Raw genomic sequence first — 11,182 nt, 5'->3', positions numbered from 1 at the left:
AAAACAAATAAAGCTGTTATCCTAGTGTATGGATACAAGAAAAGCTCAATATATTTGGTTGCTTTAATGTTCTCATTATTGCTCTATCATTATTTTTACTACTGGTCATATAAAACTGCTATAAACTTATGCTTTCTTCCCACCCTCACTCTATTTTCACTTGGTCATTCTCTTTCCATTCCTCACTTCACAACTTGTAATAAAACTTTCTACTTCTCAGATGTATTTGCATATCCCCTAGAGGAGCAGATGCAGATGGGAAAGAACCAGCAATGTTTTCCACTATCAATTTCTCCACATTTTTTCCCTTTTCTACCTTCTTTCTGTCCCTTCTACACTCCCTCCTTCCCTCCATCCTTCCTTCCTTACCCCTCCCTCCCTCTCTGTCTGTCTCTGTCTCTATCTCTCTCTTTCTCACTTTCTCTCTTGAGGATTTCTGGCAGACACATATTGGTTTTGAAATACACTTCTAATCACTCCCTCATCCATCAGCTTTGAATTGTTCTTTTACAAATCAGAGTTTTTCACAATGCATTTAGGATGTTATAAAAATAAGGAATAACTTGAAGACATTATTTGGGGAATTTTAATAACATCCAAGTATAGGTGGAGTTATCCAAATATACAGTAAGCTCCTACTACTAAGGGTCAGGCATTGTCATGTGTTTTCTCTTTTAATCTTAATTTTTACCTCAAACAAGGGATTAGAAGAGCTGTAACCCAGCAGGAGAGGCATTAAAATAACTAAAATATATTTTTATCTTATGAAGTAAAATCTGCAAAGAAATCCTTGATGTCTTTGGCATCATCAAAAAGAAAACAAAATAATAAAAAACTGAAATACTTGTTATGTGTACTTCCTGGAATAGTTATGTTAAAAGAATTACTTTCAGAGAAGCGAATCAGAGGTATTAATATTAATATCAGTTGCCCATACCTCATATTTCCTAATTGGTCTACAAAGCAAAAGTTTCCCTTTACTCCAAAGTTCTAATAGTTACTATAATGTCCCAAAGGAGACATCTTGGGAATTCCTTAAAAACATAAAACAGGAAATTTCATAATATCCAAACAATAAAACAATGGTCCTTAAGGAGTATTTATATTTGGAGTGTCAATAAAATATCCCATGTTAAGAAGAAAAAAATTATCATCTCCAAATTACCCACAGTTTCTGATGTTCTCAAAAGTATTTTTTCCAACCAACATCACATGAAGTATTTTTTAATTTACTTAATGTCCACAATATGAATGACATTATAGGGAAAAGACTAGCATAAATTCAGGATTCCTCTCAACACATCAAATATCGTACATTTATTTATTTAGCTGAAAGTCTATGTAAATCACATCAAAGTCAGTATCTCCTTGTAGAAACCTACAAGAAACTTGTATTTCTCTCTACAGCTTCCTTTCCACCTATATAAATACTACTTTACCCCATCTGAAGTACCCACACATTTGTGCCTGATATTCAGGCTTGTTACCATGCAAAAGACTTTACACTTACAGAGAAGAAACAAGTGATCTATTTTTTGTCACTTGCAGTTCTTATACTAGGTGCCTTATAGTTAAATAACTTTATAACCAGTAATTTAATACGTGCCATTAAAAGTAAAAATGGAAATACTTTAATGTCACAAATATGCATGTGTTTTCATTATTTATATTTATCTCCAAGTGTTTTCACTTTTCACTTTTTTAAAAATTTATTTTCACAGTTTGCAGTATTCTAACAGTGTAGGTAGTAGTATTACCATAGGACAATTAAATTAGTGGTTTCTCATAGTGAAAAAAGTCATAATTTCCATGAATTTTACAATTATGTACAATTTTTTCCACCCACCACACCTCCTCAAAAAAAAAAAAAAACAAAAAAAAAAAAAAAAAGGAAATGAACTTGACCTTAATATAAGTCACATGTGAGGATTAGAGAAAAGGCAAAGATAATAATTTGTATTCCAGATCTCTGAAATCAGAAGCATTTTGAGCCAAGGTTTAGACATATTTCCAACATAAATAGTACTTTTCCTGCTGCTGGGCACTGAAACACTAGTTGTCAACTGAACTGAAATAGAGTGTAAACTTTTAACCATATCAAATCATATGACAGAAACCATTTCTTTCAAGACAAAAAGTGTGCAGGGGTGGGGGTGGGGAGGGATTTATATGACACTCAGAAAATATGAAAATAAGTTACCACACCAACTTCCTCAAACTAGCAATCTCCCGAACTTACAGTCAATGTTTTACAGTCATGAAATAACAAAAATCTCTGTTCTGGTTTTACTTTGTCTTCAGTTGGAAACAAAAAAAATGCTGGATTCAACCTTTTATAGATTTCTTATAACTTCTTACTTTCAATATGCACTCCTACAGCCCTGCCCCAGTTTTTCGAATCTAATGGGTACAAGCAGTCTAATCTGATCTCCACAGTGTCACCATATTGGTCACTATCACTCCTGTTCTTGAGCAAACCACTGACTACCCTCCCCTGTTCAATTTGCTGCCCTGCCTCCTCTCTAATCACTCTGTACCTCTTTGTTTTCCTTTTTCTTTCTACAATATCCTCTCCCAATCTCAACTAATCTTCTGTCCTCCTGAAACATTTATATCAATATACTGGAAAAATCTTTTCTAAAAGAACCTTAGAGTCCAGATTCGCATATGACCGGGTCAAATTAATTAAATAAGTGAGAGTAGAATGTAAACAAAGTCACTAAATTAAAAATCTAATTTTAAATCCAAGTATTGCTATCTACTATGTCAGCCTTAGAGAAAACATTAAAGTGTGCAGATTTCACTTTGGTCCTTATCTAGAAAACAAGGATGATAGAATTACTGATAAATGTGACAGAAATACAAAAACCACTAACAATACTAACAATATGTACTGAATGTTACTATGTGCCATTTCCATACATCATCACCCTATAAGATACAATATTTATTATTCCTATTTTTAAAATGAGGAAACAGAGACACTGAAAATTAAGTAATGGGATTTGCTCATAGTCAAATCATAGTTATTTACTATGATTTGGGACTAAGATTCAAAGCCAAGCAATCTAACACCACGGTGAGGTCTTACCTACTACTCAGTCCTACAGTCTCCCTCATTGTGTCATTATGAAAATCAAATAAGATACTGTATATAAAAATATTTTGGAATCTAGAAAGTTGCTTAGCTCATATCAATATGTTTAGAAGATGGCAGCAGTAGTAGGAGAGCAGTAGTAGGTGTTATTCTCATATTTCTTGTTTTTCAAATGCTCGATTGAAATTACTTTTTTTGTCTTATAATTTTTTTTTCTGGTATTATACTCACACACAGAATGTATTATTGTTTACAAATAAGACTATCAGGTGCTCATTCCTGCGGGTGAAATATATACCCATGACCTGTTGAATTTGGGAAGTTCCATGTCATTTGCTTTGGCAATAAAATGTGAGCAGAAATCATGTTTTACTATGGGGACTCCTGGATTGTTAAAATGCCTGTCAAAAAGAAGTTGTTTTGTGACATATGGCAACGGACTAATAACAAGAGTTCTTTTGTTGATCTGCAATGAACATGAGAAATAAACTTGGTTATTGAAAGCCACTGAGAATTTTTAGTTGTTTTGTTACTGCAGTATAAACTCTTCTGTCCTGATTGATATATCCAGTAAATTCCCTTAAACTTGTTGATTCACAAGACATTTTATATGGCACTTCCTTTCCCTTGGGATTTAGAAAGACATGGGAAGAATAAATCATTGAATCAGGGAATGTTAACAATGAAAGATACGGCTGGAATAAATTAGCTCTGCATTTTCCACACTTTAGTTTCTAAGTAATCAGGAAAATTTCCAAAATTTGTATAACAAGATATTTCAATATATAAAGTATTAAAATTTACCTTTATAAAAAAAAATCAACCATTAATACATTATTCTCTCTCTTTCTTGCTTTCTCTTTCTCTTTTCCTTTCTCTTCCTCTCTCTGTCTCTCTCTGTCTCGTTTGGAACCACTCATTTATGTGGAAAACAAGATCTAAGAATGAGACAAGTAGCATTTATTTGAATAACCAGCTTTAAAAAGTAACAAATCCTTTTGCATGGTAAATAGTTAAAAGTAATAAAAATGCAGGCATCCCTTTTGCACTACCCTAATTCTTACCAACATGTGGGAGTACTTAAATTGGCACTATAAAGACTATTCCAAAAACAAGTGATAGGCTAGAAGCATATATTTGCAATAAATAACAAAGAATAAAAAGAACATCAGAAGAACTGCAAGTACTCGGAGAGAAGAAAAAAATCTAAAACCAAAAATAGATGGAAAAAGGAACAGGCAAATCTCAAAAGAGGAAACCCAAATGGCCAAAAAAACGTGAAAAGATGCTCAACCTTGTTATTAACTTGGAAAATGCAAACAAAAAGATGAAATCATTTTTCATCAATCAGAAAGGTAATAATTTGAGATGAGAATATAAATTTTTGATGAGAGTGTGATAAAAAGTATTGTAATATACTTTATATTCTCAATAGAGACAGAACAAATTGGTACCTTTGTAAGGGCAACTTTGTATAATAATAAGATATAAAAATGCACTTTAAATTCCACTTATACTCATCTAGCCTATAACAATACTCACCCATGTGTTCAGGGAGATATATACATGGATATTTATTATAATACTTGTTATAATAGCAAAATGTCTGGAAATAAATGTTCATTACGTTGGAAAATAGCTGAATAAAATTGAGTCAATAAGAGACTATTATACGGTCTTAGTTTGAGTAGCATATTCTGTATTACTTCAGTCTTTAAAAGAGTTGCCTTCTAACACTGTGTATAGACAACTGAAAAAGAATGCCTTCTCTTTATGCTCATTTGGTCAAGTTTTTGTTGAAATCCGCTTGTTCTACAAATTACTGAGGTTGGTATGTTAAAAATACCCCATTTTAATTGTAGATTTCCTTATTAATTTTTACTCTTCTGACAATTTTTGCTTTGTCTATTTTAAACCTATGTTATAAAGAGAGTAAACACTTAAAATTGTTGATTTTCCAGCCAAAGAGTCAAACATTAATTATAACTATTTCATCTTTATCATTAATTTGGTCTGAAATTTATTTTGTCCAATATTAACAAAGCCACACTCACTTTCCTTTGGTTAGAATTTCCATAGCTTATTTTGTTCTAGTCTTATACCTTTACCTATTTTTAATCCCTATTTTTTAAAATCATGTCTGAAAATGTTTGTCCTTTGAGTGAAACATTCAGTCCATTTACACTAAATGAAATTTTTGATACATTTGTGCTTAAGTCCACGTTCTTATTGCCCACTGAAACTTATTTTTCTTTTCACATTCTTGCCTTCTTTTATTTTTTATTAATCTATTTTTTACCCTTTATTACAGTAGGAATTATGCACTCTGTTGCTAATCTGTTAATGGTTAACATGGAAATTATTCCATGAATATTTTCAACATCTATAGTGAACCCCTATGCCCATTGCCACAGACAATAATAAAGTGATCTTAGAACACTTCAACAGTAGTTATCCTAATCCAGTTTAGTCATTGTCTTCATTTTTGAAATCCCTCTCAGATTTTTAATCTTGTTTATAATAGCATTATTCATAATAGCCTAAACACAAAAACCACCCAAATATCTATCAACATATGATTGGATACACAAATGATGGTATATTCATACAACAGAATATCACACAGCAATGTAAAAGGAAGAAACTACTATAACATGGTTTCTGTAAATGGTATCTTGATCCCATTTTGAGGTCCTGGCTAAAAGCTGGTTAGTTCCCCTTCTCAAGCAATTGATTCCATCCAAACCCCCAACCACCTCCCTTGTAGGACTCTCATACACTTGGCCACTATTCATCTGCCCTAATCATCCTAGGTACAAGTGCCAAACCATCAGGGACAATCCTTATAACCCAGAGTCCACAGAAGTTATTCAAACTAGTCAGTCCTAACCTGCCTCACCCATTCCTTCCTGTGGAAGCCACTATGAAGACACTTGCCGATTACGGTTTTCCTCTCCCCCTCTGTCTCCTGATCAACTCTGGTACTTCTTCTGAGTAGCCCCACATGGCATCTTGCTCTCCCCAGAAAGTTGTGAGCATAACAAGTTGTAAATACTTTTAATTCATCTCACACTCATTTAGACACACAGTTATAATATTGAGGCCATCTAATATATACCAGGGATAGTAATAGATGATTTATGTATTGCGGATGTATATATTTCTCCTAAACAACACTGCTGGATTGGTATTATTATGTCCAAAAAAGAAATATGGAAACCAAGGTTCAGAGAGGTGAAGTGACTTGCTAAAGTCAAGGATTAAAATCAAGACATTTAACCCAAAGCCAAAGCTCTCTTTATTATACTACTATCTCTAGACATAGACAAAACTTTCCTTTTACTCAGACATATAGCAATAGCACTATTTAATGTCCTTAAACAATGGTAGCTTGGTTACAGAGATAAAAATCAATGAACAAGCCCCTCAACAAAGCTGACTGAAATATCCAGACACTATGCTTATATTTTGGAACATATCATAGAACAATTGGAAAAATCCTTGAACTCCATGCATATAAAAAATTACTTTATGAAAATAAGGGAGAAAATAACATCTATAGCAAAATAATAATATGATATCTCATACCAAAGATACCTAAGTTAGATCAGAGCTTAGATTTATCACCAGAAGTTCTATTCTAGTTACATCAAATACACAAATTATGAATGACACAGAACAAGAAAAAAAAAAAAAAGACTTCATTATACAACTTATTTACATACAGTGAAATTCCTTTTTGTGATGTATAGATCCATGAGTTTTGACAAATGCATAGTGTATATCCACAACCACAATGTAGAATGTATCTATTATGCCCCCAAATTCCCATGTCCCTTTGAAGTCAACTTGTCCACACACGCCTAGTCCCTGGCAACCAGTCATCTGTTCTGTCCTATAGTTTGCCTTCACATAATTTCATGAAAATGGTATCTCAGTATGCAACTTTCTGAGTCTGGTTTCTTTTACTTTACATGATATGTCTGAGATAAGTTCATTTGACATAAAACCATAAAAATCATCTATTACTATCCCTGGTATATATTAGATGGCCTCAATATTATAACTGTGTGTCTAAATGAGTGTGAGATAAAGTCATCAGTATTTTGTAGATGTACTACAGTAGTTGAAGAACATGTTTCCATTTCGAAGGATCATGAGTAAAGCACAGGTTTTTGTGTGAATATAATCTTTTGTTCCTCTTGGGTAAATACTTAAAAGTGTGATGGCTGAGTCACATGTGTCTGCTAAACTTTATAAGAAACTGCCCAAATTGTTTTGCAAAGTGGCTGTACCATTTTGCATTCTACCAGCAACGCATGAGCTCTAATTGCTCTACATTCTTGATAACTCTTACTACTGTCAAAATATATGTTAAGCTATTCTAATAAGTGTGTGGTCCCATCTTATTGTGGCTATATTTTGCATTTGTTTAATGGCTAATGATGTTGAGCATCTTTTCATGTGTTTATTTGTCATCTGTAAATCTTTGGTCAAGTGTTCAAGTTTATTGCCCATTTTGTGTGTGTGTGTGTGTGTGTGTGTGTGTGTGTGTGTGAAGGGATTTTTGTTGTTGTTTTCTTACTATTGAGTTTTGGGAGTTCTCTACATATTCTGGATACAATCCTTGTCAAATATATGCATGGAAAGATCTGGTCTGTGACTTGTCTTTTCATTTTCTTAATAGTGTCTTTTGAAAGGCAAAAACAAATTTATTTTATGAAGTCTACTTTATCTTTTAATAAATCAAATTTTTGATGTTGTATATAATAAGAACTCCTTGCCTAATTATAGTCACACATATTTTATCCTGTGTTTTGTTCTAGAAGTCTTATAGCTTTACATTTTACATTTAGGTCTATCAGCCACTTTTATACTTTTCTGTGTTAGAGAAATGTGTTGAGATTCTTTTTTTGCATACAAGTGTCCAGTTGTTCCCTCATAGTGCATTAAAAAAGACTGTTCTTTCTCCACTCAATTTCCTTTCCTCCTCTGTCAAAAATTAATTGACTATACATGTGTGGGTATATTTCTGGACTTTTCTGTTCCAATTGTTAAAGAAAATTATGACAGATCATTGTTTTGGACTGGGCTCCTGCACTAGGCTCCAACACATCAGACCAAACCAAAATGGATTAAGTCATGCAAAGTAACACATAATCACAGTGAACCTTAAGAGAGCAGATAGATCCCAAAACGGACTAGTTCCTTTTTTTTTTTTTTGGTTTTGTGTTTTTTCCTGAAAACAGGAGATTCCGGCATAACAAGGGAGTCTCTTCGGCTATGATCCTTAGAAAAAATAACCTGAAGTAACCTGATATAAATCAATCATTTTACATTGGAAACAATTTATATATTGTTTCCTTGTTTCGACTTTACAAAATCCTTCTGCTATTTTCCAGTGGAATCTGAAACCAAATAATTCTTTACAGTGGTGACAGAGAGTGATGCCAATGCTTAAAGTTTTGGTCAATCTTTCAAAATCACGTTGACCAAAAGGGGAGAATTGTTAAATAACTTTGGCCTAAATGTTTCTCTGGACATTGTGAACTGTAACCGAACTTGATGTGCAAAGAGACTGTAACCTATTCTTACAAGGAGTAGCTGAGTCTCAGCCAATCACAACCACCAAACTTCAGTCAACCACAGGCAGCTAATGTTCAAACCAGGTTCAATTAAAGCAAAGGCCCAGTTGTAAACAATCCAGCTGTTTCTGTGCCTCACTTCTGTTTTCTGTATCTCACTTTGCTTTTTCTGTTTATAAATGTTACCTGACCATGTGGCAGCGCCAGAGTCACTCTAAAACTATTCTGGGGGCTGCCCAATTCATGAATCGTTTTTTTGCTCAAAGTCTGTTAAATTTAATTTGTCTAAAGTTTGTATCATTTTATCAATATCACACTATCTTGATTAGCTTTAAAGTAAGGCTTGGAATCAGGCAGTATAATTCATCCAATTGTATGTGTGTCTGTGTGTGTGTGCACACAAAATTGTGCTGACTATTCTAATTCTGCTGCTTTTCTAAAGAAATCTGAATCATCTTGGCAACATCAGTGCAATATCCTGCTGGGTTATTTGAATGGGAATGCATCAATTTGGCAAGTCTTAAAAATAATGTCTGACTCACATACACAGTATATATTTCCACGTATTTAGGTCCTCTTTGATTTATCTTATCAAATACTGGTGAGGGATGTTCAGATACAGGTCCAGTATATAGTTTGGTAGATTTATAGCTAATTACTTCTTAGTTTTCATACTATTAGAAATGGTAAATCAAAAAATTTTTTTTTCAATTTCTAGTTGCTTATTGCCAGTAGATAGTACAATTGATTTTTCCATATTTACTTTTCATCTTGAAACCTTGCTTAATTCACTTAGTTGTAGGAGCCATTTTGTTAATTCTTTGGGAATTTCTACATTAACAACCATACCATCTCCAAATGGGGGTAATTTTACCTTTGCATCTCCAATTTGTATGGCTTTTTCTCTTGCTTTATGGCCCTAGCTATAAAGATGAGATGTTCAACAGGAGCTGTGAGCATACACCTCCTCACCATCTCAATCTTAAGGAAAAAGCATTTAGACGTTCACTATTAAGTATTTCACCACTAAGATAGCTGCATGTTTTTTGCACTCTATCCAGTTAAGGAAGTTCTCTCCCATTCCTAGTTGGCTGAATTTTTCTTATGAATAGATGTTTAATTTTGTCAAATGCTTTCTTTTTTTTTAAGATGATCATATGCTTTTTCTTCTCTATTCCTTTGATGTGATGACACTTATTGATTTTCAAAGGTTGAACTAACTTGCATTATCCAAGATAAACCCCACTTGACTGTGATTATAATCCTTATGTTGTTATAATCCTTGCTATTATCTTCAGAATTTTTTTCTATATTCATGAGTAATAATAATCCGTACCTTTCTTGTACATGGTCTTGTTTTAGTGTGTAGGTCTCATAAAATGAGTTTGGAATTGTTCTTTTGTGTAGAATTGGTGACAATTTCTTTAATGTTTGGCAGAACTCACCAGTGAAGCTATGTGGGCCTTAAGTTTTCCCACAAGAAAAACTACAATGTAAATTTCTTAAACAGATATAGTATTATTCAGATTACTTACTTCTTAAATATGCTTCAATAGTTTGTGACTTCCAAAAAATTAGTTCACTTCACCAAATGTAAGAAAATAAATTTTTTCAAAATATTCCTTATCTTTTTACAATTTGGGGAGTCTTTACTGATTCCTTTTACTTAATGATGCCCATTCACTCTTGATATCGGTTATTTGCATCTTTTTTTCTTGGCAGTCTGGCTAGAACTTTTTCAATTTTATTGGTCTTTTCGAGGAACTAGCTTTTATTTGCATTGTTTCCTACTGTTTTTTGTTATAAATTTATTGATTTTATGCTTATTTTTATTTTCTTCTTCTGCTTACTCTGGGTTTAGTTTACTCTTACTTTTTCTACTTCCTTAAAGTGGAAAGTTAAGTAATGAATTTGTGATTTTTCTTTTCTTAAAAGAGCAAATTCCCTTTAAATACTCCTTTAGCTGTATCTCGCAAATTGATATTTTATTTTCATTCAGTTCAAAAATTTTGTTATTTTACTTCAGAATTCTGTTTTAAGACATATGTTACTCAGAAACATGTTACTTAAAATTCAGGAATTTAAAGATTTTTCAAATTTTTCTACTACTGATATCTAGTTTAATTGTTTTTGTCAGAGAATATATTTTGCATGTGTTAGGGTTTTAAATTTGTGAATGTTTTATGGTACAGAATCTTGTATCTTCCAAATGATGTGCTGCTGTTTGGTTTTTGGGGTGGGGAAGAAAAATCTTACTCCTTTTAAACACATAAACAGATGTAGAGTATTTGTGGTATTAAAATTTCATGGGGGTGATTAGATAAAAAAGTTTAAAAATGATCCTTGGGGGGGTGGGCAAAAATAAAAAAATGGCTGAGAAACATTGGATTACAGGCACTCAAATATCTTAAGTTGTGACATATTTGTAATACAGAAAGGTTTAAAAGAAAAAAAAAAAAAAAACAGACCCCATGTCCCAAGACGCAGATTTAAAAGATGT

The sequence above is a fragment of the Galeopterus variegatus genome, unplaced genomic scaffold (assembly GCF_000696425.1).
Source record: "Galeopterus variegatus unplaced genomic scaffold, G_variegatus-3.0.2 Scaffold1436, whole genome shotgun sequence".
Lineage (NCBI taxonomy): Eukaryota > Metazoa > Chordata > Mammalia > Dermoptera > Cynocephalidae > Galeopterus > Galeopterus variegatus.
The sequence above is the reverse complement of the archived record's forward strand: the minus strand, read 5'-3'. Positions refer to the sequence as shown.